Source organism: Chelonia mydas, chromosome 26 (genome assembly GCF_015237465.2).
Source record: "Chelonia mydas isolate rCheMyd1 chromosome 26, rCheMyd1.pri.v2, whole genome shotgun sequence".
NCBI classification, from domain to species: Eukaryota; Metazoa; Chordata; order Testudines; family Cheloniidae; genus Chelonia; species Chelonia mydas.
In genome coordinates, this window is record NC_057859.1 from 11909851 (window position 1) to 11928692 (window position 18842).

At 47.0% G+C, this 18842-nt stretch overlaps 1 long non-coding RNA gene and 1 other non-coding gene across 2 annotated transcripts in view; both read left to right on the plus strand.

Annotated features, from left to right (window-relative positions):
• Positions 1 to 18842, plus strand: part of LOC122463863 — a 171412-nt gene that overhangs the window by 48092 nt on the left and 104478 nt on the right. The window lies entirely within an intron of this gene.
• Positions 16783 to 16910, plus strand: LOC114021230. The gene has a single exon (XR_003565871.1). It is a non-coding gene; the product is annotated as a U6atac minor spliceosomal RNA (small nuclear RNA).

Here is an 18842-nt window from a genome sequence, read left to right on the forward strand (position 1 = left end):
ATCAGAGGGGGAAGGTTCCCATTCAGCCCTGCTCAGTTTGTGACTCCAGTCCTAGGGAGGAGAACAAGGCGAGCTGCTCGCGAGCTATTTCTCGCTGCTGGCAAGTGGGCAGAGCCGTGACTCTTGTCCCATCCGCACTCCGGGATGCCCAGGAATCCCCGTGTGATGGAATGATGCCTAGTCATCTTTCGGAGACTTCTCTCTTACAGCAGGTATTTATATTCATTCGGTTGCCAGACTAGCTAGGAATGGGTAGACGCTCATTTTCATTCATCCCAACCCGTGTTCGCCGTCCACCAGCATTTCAGGGCTGGTCCTCGCTGCCATCAGGAGAGCATGTGTAGTCACACCCGAGCTAGCTTTGATCGAGGCAGCTCATTAAAACAGCAGTGTAGCTGCGGTAGCATTCTGATGGTTACCTGAATCTGTACCCAGGATCCCAGGCAGGGCTGTGTTCAGGGGACTAGCCCAGGCAGCGATGCTGTCTCTGTTGGTGAGCTTGCACACTCAAAGCTAGCTCAGGTTTGCCTACCCGTGCTGCAGTTGCACCTTCCAAGATATATTGGAATTGGAAAAGGTTCAGAAAAGGGCAACAAAAATGACTGGGGTATAGAACGGCTTCCATAGGAGGAGAGATGAACAAGACTGGGACTTTTCAGCTTGGAAAAGAGGCGACTAAGAGGGGATGTGATAGAGATCTATAAAATCCATGAGTGGTGTGGAGAAAGTAAATAAGGACGTGTTGTTTACTCCTCATAATACAAGAAGAAGGGGTCACCAAATGAAATGAATAGGTAGCAGGTTTAAAACAAACACAAGAAAGTATTTTTTCACGCAACGCACAGTCAACCTCTGGAACTCCTTGCCAGAGGGTGTTGTGAAGGCCAACACTGTAAAGGGGTTCAAAAGGGAGCTAGATAGATTCATGGAGGATAGGTCCGTCAATGGCTATTAGCCAGGATGGGCAGGAATGGTGTCCCTAGCCTCTGTCTGCCAGAAGCTGGGATTGGGTGACAGGGGATGGATCACTTGATGATAACCTGTCTGTTCATTCCCTCTGGGGCACCTGCCATTGGCCACTGTCAGAGGACAGGATACTGGGCTTGATGGACTTTTGGTCTCACCCAATATGGCCATTCTTATGTTCCAGTTGTTGTGTAGACAGCCCCTTCGAGTGCTAGGAGATATACCCCCAGCAAAACTGTTCCTCCTTGTTCTTATGGGGTGGCTGCCCTCTCGGCCAATGCCCCGGGGATTGCACCAGGGACCTCCAGAGCAAAAAGCATGAGCTACTACAACTTCAACTAATGAGCCAACGCTCTGTAGCTGCGGGCTGTAACAGACTCCGATCATCTGAGGATTGGCACAGAGGGGGACCTGTCGAACACGCTCACCAGTTGGTTACACTTGCTTTAATTTTATATCGGGCTGCTTGCCTGTTTCAGGTGATCTTTCTCGTTCACAACATTCAGCTGGCACATATAGCCAGCAAAGGGTCATCGCAGGTTTTCTCTGCACCAAGCACAAGCCCTGTTGAACGCCATCAGTGTGTGTGACACCCCCTTACAAAATTCTACTTGCCCATTTGCACGGGGGTGGGCGGGAGTGGGAATTAGGGCTTTTTCCATTATCCCGCTCCTCATAAGGTTGGACAAGTATATTTTATTCACCTTCTGCCTGCTTTCTATATCCTAGCTCAGGAGCTCTGGGAGGCAGGGACGGTCTTTGTGGCATTTGTTGGTACAGTGCTTTGTACAATGGGGGTCTCTTTCGTTCAGCTGAGGTTGTCCAACACATTTGGAGCTGAGTTGATGGTTTGGCATGACAGACCGGTAAGGCTGGTGCACTTGTTTTTTAAAACTATTCTTTCTTTGGTGTTACTTGGTAGGCAGTGTCTTTATTTCTATTGATCTTGAGAGACTCTCCTGGGAGCAGGAGGAAAAACAAATCAATCATCAGAATTTTAAACGGAGGCATTAACAATCTAATAACAGCCATTTCCCCAGGTTCTGATTACAGTCAGGGTTGCAACTATTGATCCATAAAGACTCCCCAGGAAGCACATGCCGTGTGTGTACAATCGGTTCTTACAAGCAGCAACAAGTTGATCGCAGCACCCGTAGTGTGTGAAAGTATAAATCCCCAAATGGCAGGGCTACAAAAACAGGGCCAGAGGGAGGCTGTGCTTGAAGAGAGACATCGCTTCTAATTTCCACATTTATCGATAGCTCTCAAAAGATCTGCCCAGGAGAACTGGGTCGGGGATTGTGCTGAAAACAAGTGTTCTTACCTCCCGTGAAAACGTTCCACCCAGGCCGCTTCTGCCACGCTGAGCTACATCCTCATGAGAGGGACCCTCTTTTCCGCTTCAATTGCCCGGTGCACACAGCGTCCTCGTCAGCTTCTCAACGCAGGCAGACCATTAGTGGGAGTTCCCACCTTTTTATTTTACAAGGACTTTGTCCAGCGATTTTGGGATTAAGCTTCCAGCTCCTGGAGTGCTGGCTTTCATCATCACACAGCTGTTTAGCGGTGACTTTAGATTGCTTTGATTCATTTCACTTTTTGTTTTGTAAAATGCTGCCCAATATTCTTCCCGTTGTCTTTGGGTACATCCACACTGCAGCCAGGGGCGTAATTTCCAGCATGGGTAGATCGACGTAAGTGCCCTGGATTGTGCTACAGTAGGGTTTCTCAAACTGGGGTCCGTGGACCCCTTGGGGGTCCACAAGTGTACTCTAGGGGGTCCGTGAGTCATGTCCGGGGCCACCGGCCCCGCTGATCAACTCCTCCCCCTCCCTCCCAGTGCCACCTGCATGCCACAGAACAGCTGTTCAGCGGCATGCAGGAGGCACTGGGAGGGAGGGGGAGGAACAGGGATGGGGCATGCTCGGGGGAGGGGGTGGAAAAAGGTGGGAAAAGGAAGGGGTGGAGTGGGGGCGGGGCCTAGGGCTGAGCAGGAGGCTTGGGGGTCCATGAAAAAACTTAAATCAAAATGGGGGTCTTCAGGTTGCTAAAGTTTGAGGAAACAGTGTGCTCGAGCACTAAAAATAGCCATGTACCCGCAGAGGCGGTGGCATGGCCTAGGCACTCAAGTACAATCCTCTGAGACTCTAGGTACATACGAGGGTGGCTAGCTCCTGTTGCTGCTATGTTTAGCATGCTAGCTCAGTCAAAGCTAGCATGTGTATGGCTACGATACAAGTGAGCAATGGAGCCGCGCCTTATTAGTGAGGCTGAGGGGTTTCAAAAGCGCCTAAGGGTCTGTCCACACTGCATCTGGGAGCAAGCCCCCCAGCCCAGGTTCCAGCTGGGCTCGGGGTAGCGTGCTAAAAATAGCTGAGTAAATATTGCAACTCAGACCCTCAAGCCTGAGAGAGGGGTTGGGCTGAGAGTCTGACCTAACGTCAAAGCAGTTTCTACATGGCTAGTTTTAGCATGCTAGTGCAAGCCCCGGGGGCATGAGTCTGTAGACCCAGGCTGGCAGGATCACTCCCAGATGAAGTGTAGACGTGTCCAGAGTGGTTTAGGACCACGCGTCCTATTGAAAGTCCATCAGTCTCCTCCTCCTAGCTCACGCGGGAGCATATGAAAACCAGCCTGCAATGGCTAACTGGGGAGACGGGTCAGAGAAGGCTCTCCATATACAAGTCTGTCTCTGCTTCCCTAGCTATCTTCCAGTCTTATTCCGTCTCCATCCACATGTTCTAACAATCCCAGCACACAGTAATGAACTGCAGGCTGTACGGAGACATCAGGTGTGTTTTCTGTGCCCCACTTCCTCCAGTTTACCAACTATGCACAGGTGCAACCTGTGAGACAGAGTTGTCCCGTGGTTAGAAGTGAGAGAACCTTGGTTCTAGTCCGACTCTGCCACTGTCTCACTGGGGCGACCTTGGGCAAGTCCCTTCACCTCTCTGGGTCTCGGTGTGCCCATTTGTAAAAGGAGGCTAATACTTAATTACCCATCGTAACACCTCTCACAGGAGTCTTATATTGGTAAAGCATTTGGGACATATTTAAGGGCTTGATATGCAGGAGGCCAGACTGCATGCTCTAACGTCCCTTCTAGCCTTAAAATCTGCAACTCCAGAGCTACATGCTGAGCTGTCTGAGTTACTATAATGCGGATCGTTAGAATTACCCATGCAAGCTCGATGGTGTTGGTGAGGGAGGAATATACTTGTCCCTCCCCATGTGCAGATCTCAAACTCCATGGAAGGACTTCCTTATGTCTCTGGAAGAAAGAGGACAATGCTGCAGAAGAATCGTTCCAACCTGCTGCGGTTCTGGGGCTGGGAATGGGAGGATAAGAAATGTAGGATTTCAGGCACTTAATTTTCTTAATCCATTTTTCACTGAATGGCTCATAAGCTTCTCTGCAACCCCTCTAGACTATATAAAAAGGCAACGGTGCCACATACTGCTCCAATGATCTATTCAACAATAAAGGTCTAATGTCCTTTATGCAAAACAAGGAGCTGAACTCCCTTTCACTGTCCCAGTTTGAAAGACAGTTGATGGGATTGGGTGCAGCTATGCACTGACCGACTGCAAACTCTTATGTAGCATTAATAAAAAGCAAATCCAACATAAGAACGACCATACTGGCTCAGACCAAGGGTCCATCTAGCCCAGTATCCTGTCTTCTGACAGTGGCCAGTGCCAGATTTTTCAGAGGGAATGAACAGAACAGGGCAATTTTGAATGATCCATCCCCTGTCCTCCAGTCCCAGCTTCTGGCAATTGTAGGTTTAGGAACAGCCAGAGCATAGGGTTGCGTCCCTGACCATCTTGACTAATAGCCATTGATGGACCTATCCTCCATGAAGTTATGTAATTCTTTTTTCAACCCAGTTATACTTTTGGCCTTCACAACATCCCCCGATATTGAGTTCCACAAGTTGACTGTGCATTGTGTGAAGAAGTGCTTCCTTATGTTTGTTTTAAACCTGCTGCCTATTAATGTCATCAGTTGACTCCTGGTTCTTGTGTTGTGTTGAATGGATAATCTTCTAACCACCTCTTTTAATCAGCTGTTTAGCCAGGGTGGTGCTTTTTTCCCCTGGTCCTCGTTTTTATATATATATTTTTTATTTGGGTTATACGTTTAGTTTGAGCCTCTTATGTTGGTGTTAAATAGACTCCATGCAGTTTGCAGACATTTCACCTTTGTTACTGTACCTTTTAAATGTCCATTTAACTAGGGTTTGGGGGCGGGAGGGTTTGGGGTTTTTTTGGGTGGGGGGGGTATAGTTCTCCTTTTGAAGTTAAATGCTACTGTGTGGAAACCCCTGTGTTTAAATACTACTGGGGTAGCATTTTCCTCCTATAAGAATGTTAAATGTAATTTAACTACGGTCACTATTACTGAGTGGTTTAGCTACGTTCATCTCTTGTGCCAGATCCTGTGCGCCACTTAGGACTAAATTGAGGATCTAAATCAACTGTCACCATCTGGTTTAATGGGAGGCTGAGGACAAAGTCTGCCTAGCTTACATGTACATACATCCAAATTTAGCTGCTTCTCCCGATTCCAGTTTTAATTCACACATTCAAAAGGGCAATGGCAGCAGTTGTTAAAGGGGACAAATGAAGGTTAAATCTCTTAGATGAGTGAAGCGGACCTTTCAAAGCAATGAAGAAGGTGGCGATGACAAATCCTATTGTCATTTTAGCTTATGAACAAAGAGGATCTAAGGTAACGAATACGGGCACTGGACCAGGATTTGGGAGATCTGGATCCTATTCCAGTTCTGCCACTGGGTGACCTTGGGCAAGCCACCTCCCTTCTCTGTGCCTCTGTTTCCCCCTTTTTAGAAATGAGGGGTGGTGATACCGGTCTCATTAGAAATGTGCTTTGAGATCTATCGATGGAAAACACTGTGAAGCTGATCCAATCTCCACTGAAATCAATCAATTAATGGCCTTGGAATCAGGTTCTGTAAGAGCTAGGGAGTGGTATTGATTGTTTGGGGCGATTTTTAGTCCTTGTGAGAAGTGCTGCATTGACTGCTGGAGTTTAAAGATGTCCCTCTTTAGTGGAGCAATACTGATTTTGTTTTCTCTCTGAGCCCCCAAGGGTGGCTGCCATGGTACAAATGGCATCTCCTACACCTAATGGGCTGAATCCAGTCAATGACTAGATGGAATATTTTAGTCTCTGTTCACGACAAAAGTGATGTCAGATGGTGAATTCTGCTGTCCGTCCAAATGCAGCACCCATCTTTCATGTACTGTACTAATGATCTCACACCAAAAGCCCTGAAATATGGGGATTGCCCCATTCATCTCAATGGAGTGTTGACTCTGAAGCCTAATGACACACACTTAAACATCAGCATTCAGTATTTTACTGCTGACCATTTAACCATAACATCCAGCTGCTTGGGAGCTATGAATAGAGGTTAAGGAGAGCACTGTCACTTTCCCATCTCTCTGACCCAAAGAGAGAGAGGCATGCAAGATTCAAAACCGTAAGTGATTATGTGGGTGACTGGGCAACAGATCGTTATAGGAAGCATACAAGAGATGGGTTTTGAGTTGTCTCTGGGGATTGGGCAGAGGACTTCTGAATGTAAAAGCATGAGCCTCTATTGCAGCAGTTCCCAAACCTTTCACTGGCATGGCGCTATTTTAATGACTTGTTTCTTCCTGGGATCCCACACGGCATGGAAGACGTCCTTTTGTAGAGCAACATGGCATCGTCCATCGGTGCGGGGTCATACCGAATGAAGGATGCTATTTTTGCTCTAGAAAGTCGCATCCTCTGCAGTGCTGTGAGGTCCCCCTCTAGTGGCTAGAAGTTACTGCTTGGGGAACTTGGGGAATTGGAAGGAGGCAGCAGTAAAAGATGGCTCTGGCATGGGAAGAGGGGGAGTGCTGGACTGAAAGCAGGGCTGCCGTAGCATGGTGCACATTAAGCTCTGCTGAGAGGATGACAGTGACACCCCCCACACACACACACACCCTGTGTCTGTCTGTTTGGTTCAATCCCCTCCCACCATGCCTGTCTCCATTGCTCTCTCTAAACTGGTTTTAGTTTACTTAAGACTTTTTTTTCCTGTTTCAAGTACATTGCAATCTCTCTCTCTCTCTTATAGAAACAACTTCCCATTTCAATTCATCCCAACTCCTGCTGAAATACTCGGCTCATTAATTCTTTTGCCGCAGACCTAGGCAAGCGAGAGTTGAATATGAACTGAATGGCTTAAATGCCTTCTGTGTAATGAAAAAAGAAAAGGAGTACTTGTGGCACCTTAGAGACTAACCCATTTATTTGAGCATAAGCTTTCGTGAGCTACAGCTCACTTCATCTCACGAAAGCTTATGCTCAAATAAATGGGTTAGTCTCTAAGGTGCCACAAGTCCTCCTTTTCTTTTTGCGGATACAGACGAACACGGCTGCTACTCTGAATTCTGTGTAATGATGGGTTACGTTTCCTTTCACTTTCCTCCTAACAAATTCCATTATCTTTCCCTTTTCAGCCAGGGACTCGGTTGCTGTTAGACGCAGAAGTGATGCGAAAGCTTGGGTAGCTTCGGGCTCTTCTCAAAGTAGGACCGCTCTGTGCTATCAGAGAGTGTGCTTGGCTGTAATGAAATCACCATCCCCCTGGCCCATTCCCTACAGAAATAGGGTGCAGTAACATCTCCTAATGATACCGTAGGATTGTCTATTACAAAAAACACCACTGGTCTGAGAACATAACTTTTCTATAGTCATGAAAAAAGAACTGAAGATAAACAGCCTACTTGGAACTCTAAAATCATGGTGAAGTGACACAGAATACTGCTTTTCTGTGTAATTAAACTTCTTGAATAATGTGAATTGCCATTCCTCTGTAGACTGTTTTCTGTATTCCAAGACTGCAGCCTCATTGTGCAAGGTGTTAGACATACACGCAGCAAGAGCCAATCCTTGTCCTACAGAGCTTACGACCTTGTTAAACCAGACAGGCAGAGGTTGGAACGAAGAGTGTGGGGGGGGGGGGAGAGAGTGACTTCCCCAGCATCACACAGTAGGTCAGCAGCCGAACCAGATGTCTTGAGTCCCGCTCCAGACTCCCTGGTCACTAGATCATGTTGTCTCCCTGCCATGGAGCTACAAATAGAACCATTTAGTGCTTTGCATCCAGTACAAGGGGCACATTCCTAAAGGAGATGTGAACTTTTAAAAACATCTCCCCTTCCTAACTTCTGATGATCCAGAAGCATCAAGGACCCAATTCACTCTTGGCATGGGGTCAGCCCGTGGTCTATGCCCCCATTTAAGCCCTACTCAATCCCCAATTCCACTTCTTGAAGCATCTCGGTATTTCTTGAAGGTCTTCTATCCAAGTCCTGCATGAACCATGCCCTTCTCAGCATGCAAATTCTAATAGAATCTAAGGGTATGCCTTCACAGTAGCTAGTGTGGGTGATTGGCACCCAGGATAGGTTAGCCCGGGTGGGAGCTGCACAGCAAAGCCTTACCTGAGTTACTGGGTCCTTGGTTGTGCTACGCTCACCTGTGTGTGTCGCAAGGACATCTGGGGACATATCACCTGCTGCAGTCAGCTGAGCCGCTCTGATTCTTTCCTGGTGAATGGTAGAAGATCTCTGTCCATCCTGGGCACCAGGAGGGTATGGGGAAAGGCATCTGCACTAGTCGTTTGACCTGCGCCCTCTCCACAAAGTGGGTGGGTTACCAGCCCGAGTGAAAGCCTCCTTCTGGCTTGAGACGAAATTCCAAATGAGCTAGCTAGTCCTTGTTGAAAGCACCACCAAACTTCAGTGAGAGGGTTGTGTCTGTGGACGGGAGCGGGGTTAGAGACAACACTCAGGTAAGAGCCTAGGCTAACTCTACGGTGAAGAGAGACCCAGATATGAAGGTGATGGGGCTGCCAAAACATATGGTTAACTACTTTCCTTATCGGCAGAGATCATCCGAGCCAAGGTGCTGATTCAAGACCATGCTTGAATGTTAGGACATTTTGAGTCCAGGTCAAGCCTTTGCAGGTTAGGTTTGTTTCTGATCACTCTGCAGCAACCCTTCTGATTATCAGTAGAACTCACAAGAATTTACCCACCTAAAGCCACGTGAGTATAACTCCTAGCTTGATCAACTCATCCGCTGCATTTATGAAAATGTGGCTTGAGGCATGTGCACACAGAGCAATGTTTAGTTGGTTTTGCTGTTGTTTAGGGGCACATTATCAACTGGCTCCATTAGAAATAATGAGGTCTGATTTACAATAATTGCACATGTGTGCCTGTAACTTTCCCACATGCGGCGTTTGAAAATGTCTTCCCAGCTCACTCTAGTAGTTCCCAGATAAATCAGACCCTAATGAGCACTCTTAATAAGGAATAAGTATCGTAAAGCCGAGGTATCTTATTTGATTTTATATTTTGGCAAGGACCTTGTCTGAGTTTTCGAAGCATTGAAATTGCCCAGTCTCACGTTTGATTAGCCCATTGATTCATTATGCCATGTGCAATTAATCAAGGTACATGCCAAGATGAAAGAGAGGGACAGAAGCAAAAAAGGAATATCCTTCCTTTCCAAGCCTAAATGTATTTTCTCATAAGTACTTAGAGAATTTTAAATGAGGCATTCTCGGCAAAGAAACCTGCCTAAATCATAGAAATTTATGGCTCGGTGGGACCTCCGGAGGTCATCTAATCCAGTAGTGTCGTGATTTTTTTTTTTTTTTAAAGTGAGTAAACTGTGGGCTGGTGTACTGCTTTCCCAGTCCAAGATAAGTCAGGCAGCCTTCAGTCAATTGTGGTTCCTTCTTCCCATCTTCATGGGGACTTATAGAAAGTCCAAACAGAACAAAGCAGTGCTAGCAAAACAAAATGAGCAACTACAACCAATAGTCTCCGTCGTCCTACACATCTGCAGGTGGGCCTCTACCTCACACCCAGCTGTTTCTCCCCACCCCCTCCTTCCCAAGGTAGCCCCTGTATTTCCCCATGTCCTTCTAATAAGTCAGTTAATTGGCTGATGCATTAACTCTTTAGGTTCTGACTAGGGACTGCCGTTGTGCCCTGTCACACGAACCTTTTTGGGGTTCCAGGCTGGGCAGTTTGGCACTAAGGTTGTGCTGAGATGCCCCTATTTTGAATTGGGTTTACCCCCCCCCCCCAGAAAAGTTCCATTTTGATGAAAATCTCTGTTCAAGCAGGGAAAATGTTTTGTCTAAAACTCTTTAACCAGGCCTGGTTGTTGCAACCTGTTCTTCCTGGGTCATGTTGCACATGGCTCCACCCTTTTTTTTTTCCCTCCAAAGCATCCCCTCCAATAACCAAACTGAAAGAGAAACCCAGCTACACACATCAAAAACTTCCAGTCTCCTCCGAAGGGGATAGAGAACTGATTCCCTTCCAGAAGCATGTCGTTGTAATCCTGTATGGAATAGCTGTGATGTGAAGTACTCTAGAAATGCAGATCACTAGCTAGTTAGACTTGGTTATTTATCTACCTGTGAAGGGTTTCTTTTTGTCAGATCTTCCAGGCAAATGTTCTGTGCATGTAGGTTTTGAAACATCCACAACCTCCACCAGGGACCAAAAGAGAGGGCTCTAGAGGCAAGTTTAGGAAACTCCTGTGTCAATGCTAAACAAGCTGTGAGAGTCACCTGTGTTGGAGGAAGACTGAGCAGGGTCATAGAATCATAGACTATCAGGGTTGGAAGGGACCTCAGGAGGTCATCTAGTCCAACCCCCTGCTCAAAGCAGGACCGATCCCAACTAAATCATCCCAGCCAGGGCTTTGTCAAGCCTGACCTTAAAAACTTCTAAGGAAGGAGATTCCACCACCTCCCTAGGTAACTCATTCCAGTGTTTCACCACCCTCCTAGTGAAACAGTGTTCCTAATATCCAAAATAAACCTCCCCCACTGCAACGTGAGACCATTACTCCTTGTTCTGTCATCTGCTACCACTGAGAACAGTCTAGATCCATCCTCTTTGGAACCTCCTTTCAGGTAGTTGAAAGCAGCTATCAAATCCCCCCTCATTCTTCTCTTCCTCAGACTAAACATCCCCAGTTCCCTCAGCCTTTCCTCATAAGTCATGTGTTCCAGTCCCCTAATCATTTTTGTTGCCCTCTGCTGGACGTTTTCCAATTTTTCCACATCCTTCTTGTAGTGTGGGGCCCAGAACTGGATGCAGTACTCCAGATGAGGCCTCACCAATGTCGAATAGAGGGGAACGATCATGTCCCTCAATCTGCTGGCAATGCCCCTACTTATACATCCCAAAATGCCATTGGCCTTCTTGGCAACAAGGGCACACTGTTGACTCATATCCAGCTTCTCGTCCACTGTAACCCCTAGGTCCTTTTCTGCAGAACTGCTGCCGAGCCATTCGGTCCCTAGTCTGTAGCGGTGCATGGGATTCTTCCGTCCTAAGTGCAGGACTCTGCACTTGTCCTTGTTGAACCTCATCAGATTTCTTTTGGCCCAATCCTCCAATTTGTCTAGGTCCCTCTGTATCCTATCCCTACCCTCCAGCGTATCTACCTCTCCTCCCAGTTTAGTGTCATCTGCAAACTTGCTGAGGGTGCAATCCACACCATCCTCCAGATCATTTATGAAGATATTGAACAAAAACCCGCCCAAGGACCGACTCTTGGGGCACTCCGCTTGATAATGGCTGCCAACAAGACATGGAGCCATTGATCACTACCCGTTGAGCCTGACAATCTAGCCAACTTTCTATCCACCTTCTAGTCCATTCATCCAGCCCATACTTCTTTAACTTGCTGGCAAGAATACTATGGGAGACCATGTCAAAAGCTCTGCTAAAGTCAAGGAACAACCATCCACTGCTTTCCCCTCATCCACAGAGCCAGTTATCTCATCAGAGAAGGCAATTAGATTAGTCAGGCATGACTTTCCTTTGGTAAATCCATACCGACTGTTCCTGATCACTTTCCTCTCCTCTAAGTGCTTCAGAATTGATTCCTTGAGGACCTGCTCCATGATTTTTCCAGGGACTGAGGTGAGGCTGACTGGCCCGTAGTTCCCAGGATCATCCTCCTTCCCTTTTTTAAAGATTGGCACTACATTAGCCTTTTTCCAGTCGTCCGGGACCTCCCCCGATCGCCATGAGTTTTCAAAGATAATGGCCAGTGGCTCTGCAATCACATCCGCCAACTCCTTTAGCACTCTCGGGTGCAGCGCATCCGGCCCCATGGACTTGTGCTCATCCAGCTTTTCTAAATAGTCCCGAACCACTTCTTTCTCCACAGAGGGCTGCTCACCTCCTCCGCATGCTGTGCTGCCCAGTGCAGTAGTCTGGGAGCTGACCTTGTTCATGAAGACAGAGGCAAAAAAAGCATTGAGTACATTAGCTTTTCCCACATCCTCTGTCACTAGGTTGCCTCCCTCATTCAGTAAGGGGCCCGTACTTTCCTTGGCTTTCTTCTTGTTGCTAACATACCCGAAGAAACCCTTCTTGTTACTCTTAACATCTCTTGCTAGCTGCAACTCCAGGTGTGATTTGGCCTTCCTGATTTCACTCCTGCAAGCCCGAGCAATATTTTTGTACTCTTCCCTAGTCATTTGTCCAATCTTCCACTTCTTGTAAGCTTCTTTTTTGTGTTTAAGATCAGCAAGGATTTCACTGTTAAGCCAAGCTGGTCGCCTGCCATATTTACTATTCTTTCTACACATCGGGATGGTTTGTCCCTGTGAGCTCAATAAGGATTCTTTAAAATACAGCCAGCTCTCTTGGACTCCTTTCCCCCTCATGTTATTCTCCCAGGGGATCCTGCCCATCAGTTCCCTGAAGTTGTCAAAGTCTGCTTTTCTGAAGTCCAGGGTCCGTATTCTGCTGCTCTCCTTTCTTCCCTGTGTCAGGATCCTGAACTCGACCATCTCATGGTCACTGCCTCCCAGGTTCCCATCCACTTTAGCTTCCCCTACTAATTCTTCCCGGTTTGTGAGCAGCAGGTCAAGAAGAGCTCTGCCCCTAGTTGGTTCCTCCAGCACTTGCACCAGGAAATTGTCCCCTACACTTTCCAAAAACTTCCTGGATTGTCTGTGCACCGCTGTATTGCTCTCCCAGCAGATATCAGGGTGATTGAAGTCTCCCATGAGAACCAGGGCCTGTGATCCTGTAACTTCCGTGAGTTGCCGGAAGAAAGCGTCGTCCACCTCATCCCCCTGGTCCGGTGGTCTATAGCAGACTCCCACCATGACATCACCCTTGTTGCTCACACTTCTAAACTTAATCCAGAGACTCTCAGGTTTTTCTGCAGTTTCATACTTGAGCTCTGAGCTGTCATACTGTTCTCTTACATGCAGTGCAACTCCCCCACCTTTTCTGCCTTTCCTGTCCTTCCTGAACCGCTTATATCCATCCATGACAGTACTCCAGTCATGTGAGTTATCCCACCAAGTCTCTGTTATTCCAATCACATCATAATTCCTTGACTGTGCCAGGACTTCCAGTTCTCCTTGCTTGTTTCCCAGGCTTCTTGCATTTGTGTATAGGCACTTGAGATAACTCGCTGATCGTCCCTCTTTCTCAGTATGAGGCAGGAGCCCTCCCCTCTCGCGCGCTCCTGCTCGTGCTTCCTCCCGGCATCCCACTTCCCCACTTACTTCAGGGCTTTGGTCTCCTTCCCCCGGTGAACCTAGTTTAAAGCCCTCCTCACTAGGTTAGCCAGCCTGCTTGTGAAGATGCTCTTCCCTCTCTTCGTTAGGTGGAGCCCGTCTCTGCCTAGCACTCCTCCTTCTTGGAACACCATCCCATGGTCAAAGAATCCAAAGCCTTCTCTCCAACACCACCTGCATTGCCATTTGTTGACTTCCACGATTCGACGGTCTCTACCCAGGCCTTTTCCTTCCACGGAGAGGATGGACGAGAAGACCACTTGCACCTCAAACTCCTTTATCCTTCTTCCCAGAGCCACGTAGTCTGCAGTGATCCTCTCAGGGTCATTCTTGGCAGTATCATTGGTGCCCACGTGGAGAAGCAGGAAGGGGTAGCGATCCGAGGGCTTGATGAGTCTCAGCAGTCTCTCCATCACATTGTGAATCCTAGCTCCTGCCAAGCAGCAGGCTTCTCGGTTTTCCCGGTCAGGGCGGCAGATAGATGACTCAGTCCTCCTGAGGAGAGAGTCCCCGACCACCACCACCTATCTCCTTCTCTTGGGAGCGGTAGTCGTGGAACCCCCAACCCTAGGACAGTGCATCTCATGGCTTCCAATCGGCGGAGTCTCCTTCTGTTTACTTCCCTTAGATGTATCATCTAGTCCACTCTTCTCATTAGTACCTGTGGAGAGAACATGAAAACGGTTACTTACCTGTATCTGCGTTGCTGGTACATGGACGCTCCCCTTTCTTCTTCTGGAGGTCACATGCTGCAAACCCAGTAGGAAAAGGCAAAAGCTGAAACAAATCCCCTTTCTCAGGCAGAGATGTGACTGGAAAGCAGAGAGCAAACTGGATTCTTTCCATTTCTTCCAAACTGCATTTCTTGCAAACTGGATTCTTGCCATTTTTTAAGTCCCCTCTGTCTTTGATGGGGGAAGCCAGAATATTTAAAATGAATGAGCAGCGAAATATTCCAGCAGAATCCTCTTCGGATTGAGAAAGTTGGCAGATAATTGGTCTCTCCTTGCAGACATTAACCACAACAGTTCATCCTCTCCAGGCCCTTAGCTGACATTCACCTTGGTACATAGGGACCAGAACAAGACCATGCACCACTTAAGTTTTCCAAAATCAGGCTCAAGTGAGGTGGGGGGTGTGTGTGAATTTTTCCTCTTCCCTCTGTGAGAAGTGGGCGGTTGAAGTAGAAACCTTAGATGGGTGAGGCACCGCAGCTCCACGCTGGCTCTCCATGCAGTTGAGAGGATCCTTTTGACAGTCCCGCTCAGTGCTTTGCCGTGGATCTCAAGTTGTTAGGGGAAGTGAGGCTGCTCACCCTAGTGGAATGTGCATAGAGGCCAGAGCAGCGGTGTGGCAGGGTTCCTACAGCTGGCAGCGCTCTCCTGTCAAATCAATAGCTGTGAACTGCCGTCATGGAAAACTGCTGGATGCTCAGCCTTGCTTTGACTATCAGACCACACGTTTCAAGGGTGGATATGGATTTAGCAGCCAAACTTCAGGCTCAATTTTTCTGGATTTTAAAATCTTAACCTAAATGCTCATAATGATGGGGGGAGGGGGTGCTAGATAAGAACCTAGAAAGAGTAAGTTACTGGGTTGTAAAGTACCACTGTTATAAATTACCCACTGTTACCATGTAGCCCATTGTCTTCTAAACTAACACGGGATTGTTTCCTACAGTTTATTCTGTAGAAAACAGCTGAACTTAGTTTTCTGTGTCACGTGCTAAGGCTCCTAATACGAACAATGGAAGTGGAACAAATTAATTTTTCTACCATAAATGGGTTTAATTTTTTTTTATTTTGTCCAGATAATCATTTAACAAGCAAATGGCTTTAGAAAACCATAAGAACTTTGTTTCCCCGGCACTGCCATCCTCCTCATTTCTCAATAAACCAAATAATCTTTCAGATTGAAATCTTCCCTTTTAAACAAAGCTTTATCTTTCCTTTCTAGCAAAACAATCCCACATTTGATATTTAAAATAGAATAAAATTTTGAGGGAGGGAATCAGTCATTCCCCTATAATTTTTCCTTCACGTTTTTCAACAGGAAAGATAATTGTAGCTCAGCTAAGATAACTCCTACAAACTCGATTACTTTTTTCCTTGTTATACCCCCACTAATGCAAAATGAAGGCTTTGGACCAGGAATGGGGAGCAGGGATGGGACGGGACATGTCAGGTAGATTGTGATAGGGCCCTCAGTGGCCGGGCAGCCTAGTGGCTAGATCGTTGGTTAGGGGGACCTGACCCCTTCTTCTCCCTCAGAACCTGGCCCAGGGTCCTGTGTTGCTCAACCCCTAAATAGGGGAGATGGACCTTCCTCCCAGCTGTGAGGGGAGGGTTCAGGGCCTGTTTTCCTGGCCTGCTCCCTATGCAAGTCCTTTTAGATTGGGGTGTGGCCTCACTAGCCCAGTTGCCCCGCAGTTGGGGTTCTCTGTAGATCCCCGTGGCTGGGGAAGACTTACTTGCCGCCAGTGGCTGCGTTGGCAGGCAGGTTGCTGGTCTGTGCCTTCAGACAGGCATACAGAGAGCTCCTGCCTCTTCGCCCCCGACTGAGCCAGGCTCCCGTCTTTTCTCCCCCCTCCACGCCTGGCATTGGCTGCAGGTATAATGGGCCGGACTAGATGAACCCCCAGGTGTTCTTTAACCCCTGCTGTGCCCAGCTGCATTCTCTCTGCTCCTTCACATGGATAAAAAAGGGAATGCTCCTAACATAGGGTTTGTCTGCATAAGGAACTTGACCAAAATAGCTTCTTATGTGGACACTATTCTGGAAAAGGCATTTTAATTCCAGAATAACTGTTCTGCTTTGGAAGTGCACTAATTTTTCTAGAATAAAATTACTCCTGTTCTGGAATAAGCGTGTCCACAGAAGGAGCTATTCTGGTTGATTTCCCTGTGTAGACAAACCCAGAGACTCTGATCCTGCAATGAGCGCTGTGCTGGCTGACTCCTAGAGAATTCCCCTGGGTGAAGTGGGCAGTTCTAATGGATCTATCTGCAGGATTGGAGCCATTGTTTCATCCCAATCTTTTCTGAGTTCAGAAAAGTTTGGTTAAACTCCCTCCCCGCACTCAGCCCTATACCCTTTAAGTTTTGTTATTTCTCTGTGCTCTTTTGGTTATGTCTATGCTTCATGGTAAACCTGGGATCATACTCACTTGTATATGTTGTATGAAAGGAGAGAAGGTTAGCACTCCTTTTGATAAGAATGGAAGAGGTCCTATTGACCTTTACAACACACGCACGGTTAAGGCATTGCCACTTACTTCATGGCTTCTAACCAAGTTTTTTATTAATAGGCAGCAGGTTTAAAACAAAAGGAAGTATTTCTTCACACAATGCATAGTCAACCCATGGAACTCCTTGCCAGAGGATGCTGCAAAGGCCAAGACACTAGCAGGGTTCAGAGAACTAGGTAAGTTCATGGAGGATAGGTCCATCAGAGTTATTAGCTAGGATGGGCAGTGGTGGTGTCCCTAGCCTCTGTTTGCCAGAAGCTGGGAATAGGTGGCAGAGGATGGATCACTTGATGATGGATGACCTGTTCTGTTCATTCCCTCTGAAGTGCACCTGGCCCTGGCCACTGTTGGAAGACAGGATACTGGGCTAGATGGACCTTTGGTCTGACCCACTATGGCTGTTTTTATGTTCTTAACCCCCTCTACCAAACACACACAGTCTGGCTGTCTTGGATCAACAAGCATTCCGCATCCAGGTCCCAAAGTTTGTGTGTGAGTGACATGTTTTATATAATATAGATATTTTAAGTGAAATCAAATTCTGAACCTTTTTAAGAGGATCCATTCCCTAGGGACTATGGTCCTGATTAATGAAAGCTTCCCTGTTCAGGACAGCACTTAAGCATAGGTTTTTGTGAATGAGGCTTGAGCATGTGCTTGACTTAAAGCATGTGCTGTCCTGAATAGGGGTGTACTTCCCAATCTGCTGTCCTGGATCAGAAACTGAGTAAAGTAATACTGGTTTGTTCATTAATGAATCCAATGTCTGTCTAGATATTTCCCTTAGTCCCAAGCTAGATAACATTTCAGAACTGACAAAGATACTTTTCTTGACATGCACCAATAACGTTTGGGGGTGGGATGTCCATTTGTGCTCTGCATCTGGATGGCAATGATGGGGCAGGTACTAATTTGTTTGTTGATTTTGGTTCTGTTTTATGGTCCTTCATACCACTAGATTATGAATTTTAAACATACCTTGAGAGAGAGAGAGAGACCTCATTTGTTTCTTTCTGATCCTTGGTAAATGCTTTCCTTATGGCAAGGAAGACTGTTTTTATTTAAATGAAAATTATGTAAAACTCTCTAATTAACAAATAGAGCATGCACCTCACTCATCTGAAGAATATCCTATTAAAAATACCTCTGGTCTACGTTTATCGGTAATTGTTCCACTCTACTAGGTCTTGGAGCGGCTACAGGTGATGTCCTGTTTTCAGTTTGGGGCACCGCACTTTAAGAAAGCAAGGGACAAAAGAGAGTGAGTCGAGATGACAGAAATAAAGATAAGAGATTTAGAACATATGACCTACGATGAGAGGCTTAAAGAACTGGGCGTGTTTAGTCTCAGAGAAAAGGCTGAGGGAGGACGTACGTCTTCAAGAGTAAAAAGTTCTTATAACGATGATGGTGATCAATTATTTTCCATGTGCACCGAGGGCAGAACAAGAAGTAATCAGCTTAGTTTGCAGCAAGGGAGATTCAGGTCAGGCATTAGGAAAACCTTTCTAACTCTATGGATTGCTAAACACTGGAAGAGGTTACCTAGGGAGGCTGTGGAATCCCCATCATTGGAGGTTAAGAACAGGTTAGACAAATATCTGTCACAAGTGACTTAGGTATACTTCATCCTTCATGACTTACGAGGAGAGGCCGAGGGAACTGGGGTTATTTAGTCTGCAGAAGAGAAGAATGTGGGGGGATTTGATAGCGGCCTTCAACTACCTGAAAGCGGGGTTCTAGAGAGGATGGAGCTCGGCTGTTCTCAGTGGTGGCAAATGACAGAACAAGGAGCAATGGTCTCAAGTTGCAGAGGGGGAGGTCTAGGTTGGATATTAGGAAACTGTTTCACTAGGAGGGTGGTGAAGCACTGGAATGGGTTACCTAGGGAGGTGGTGGAATCTCCATCCTTAGAGGTTTTTAAGGCCCGGCTTGACAAAGCCCTGGCTGGGATGATTTAGTTAGTGTTGGTCATGCTTTGAGCA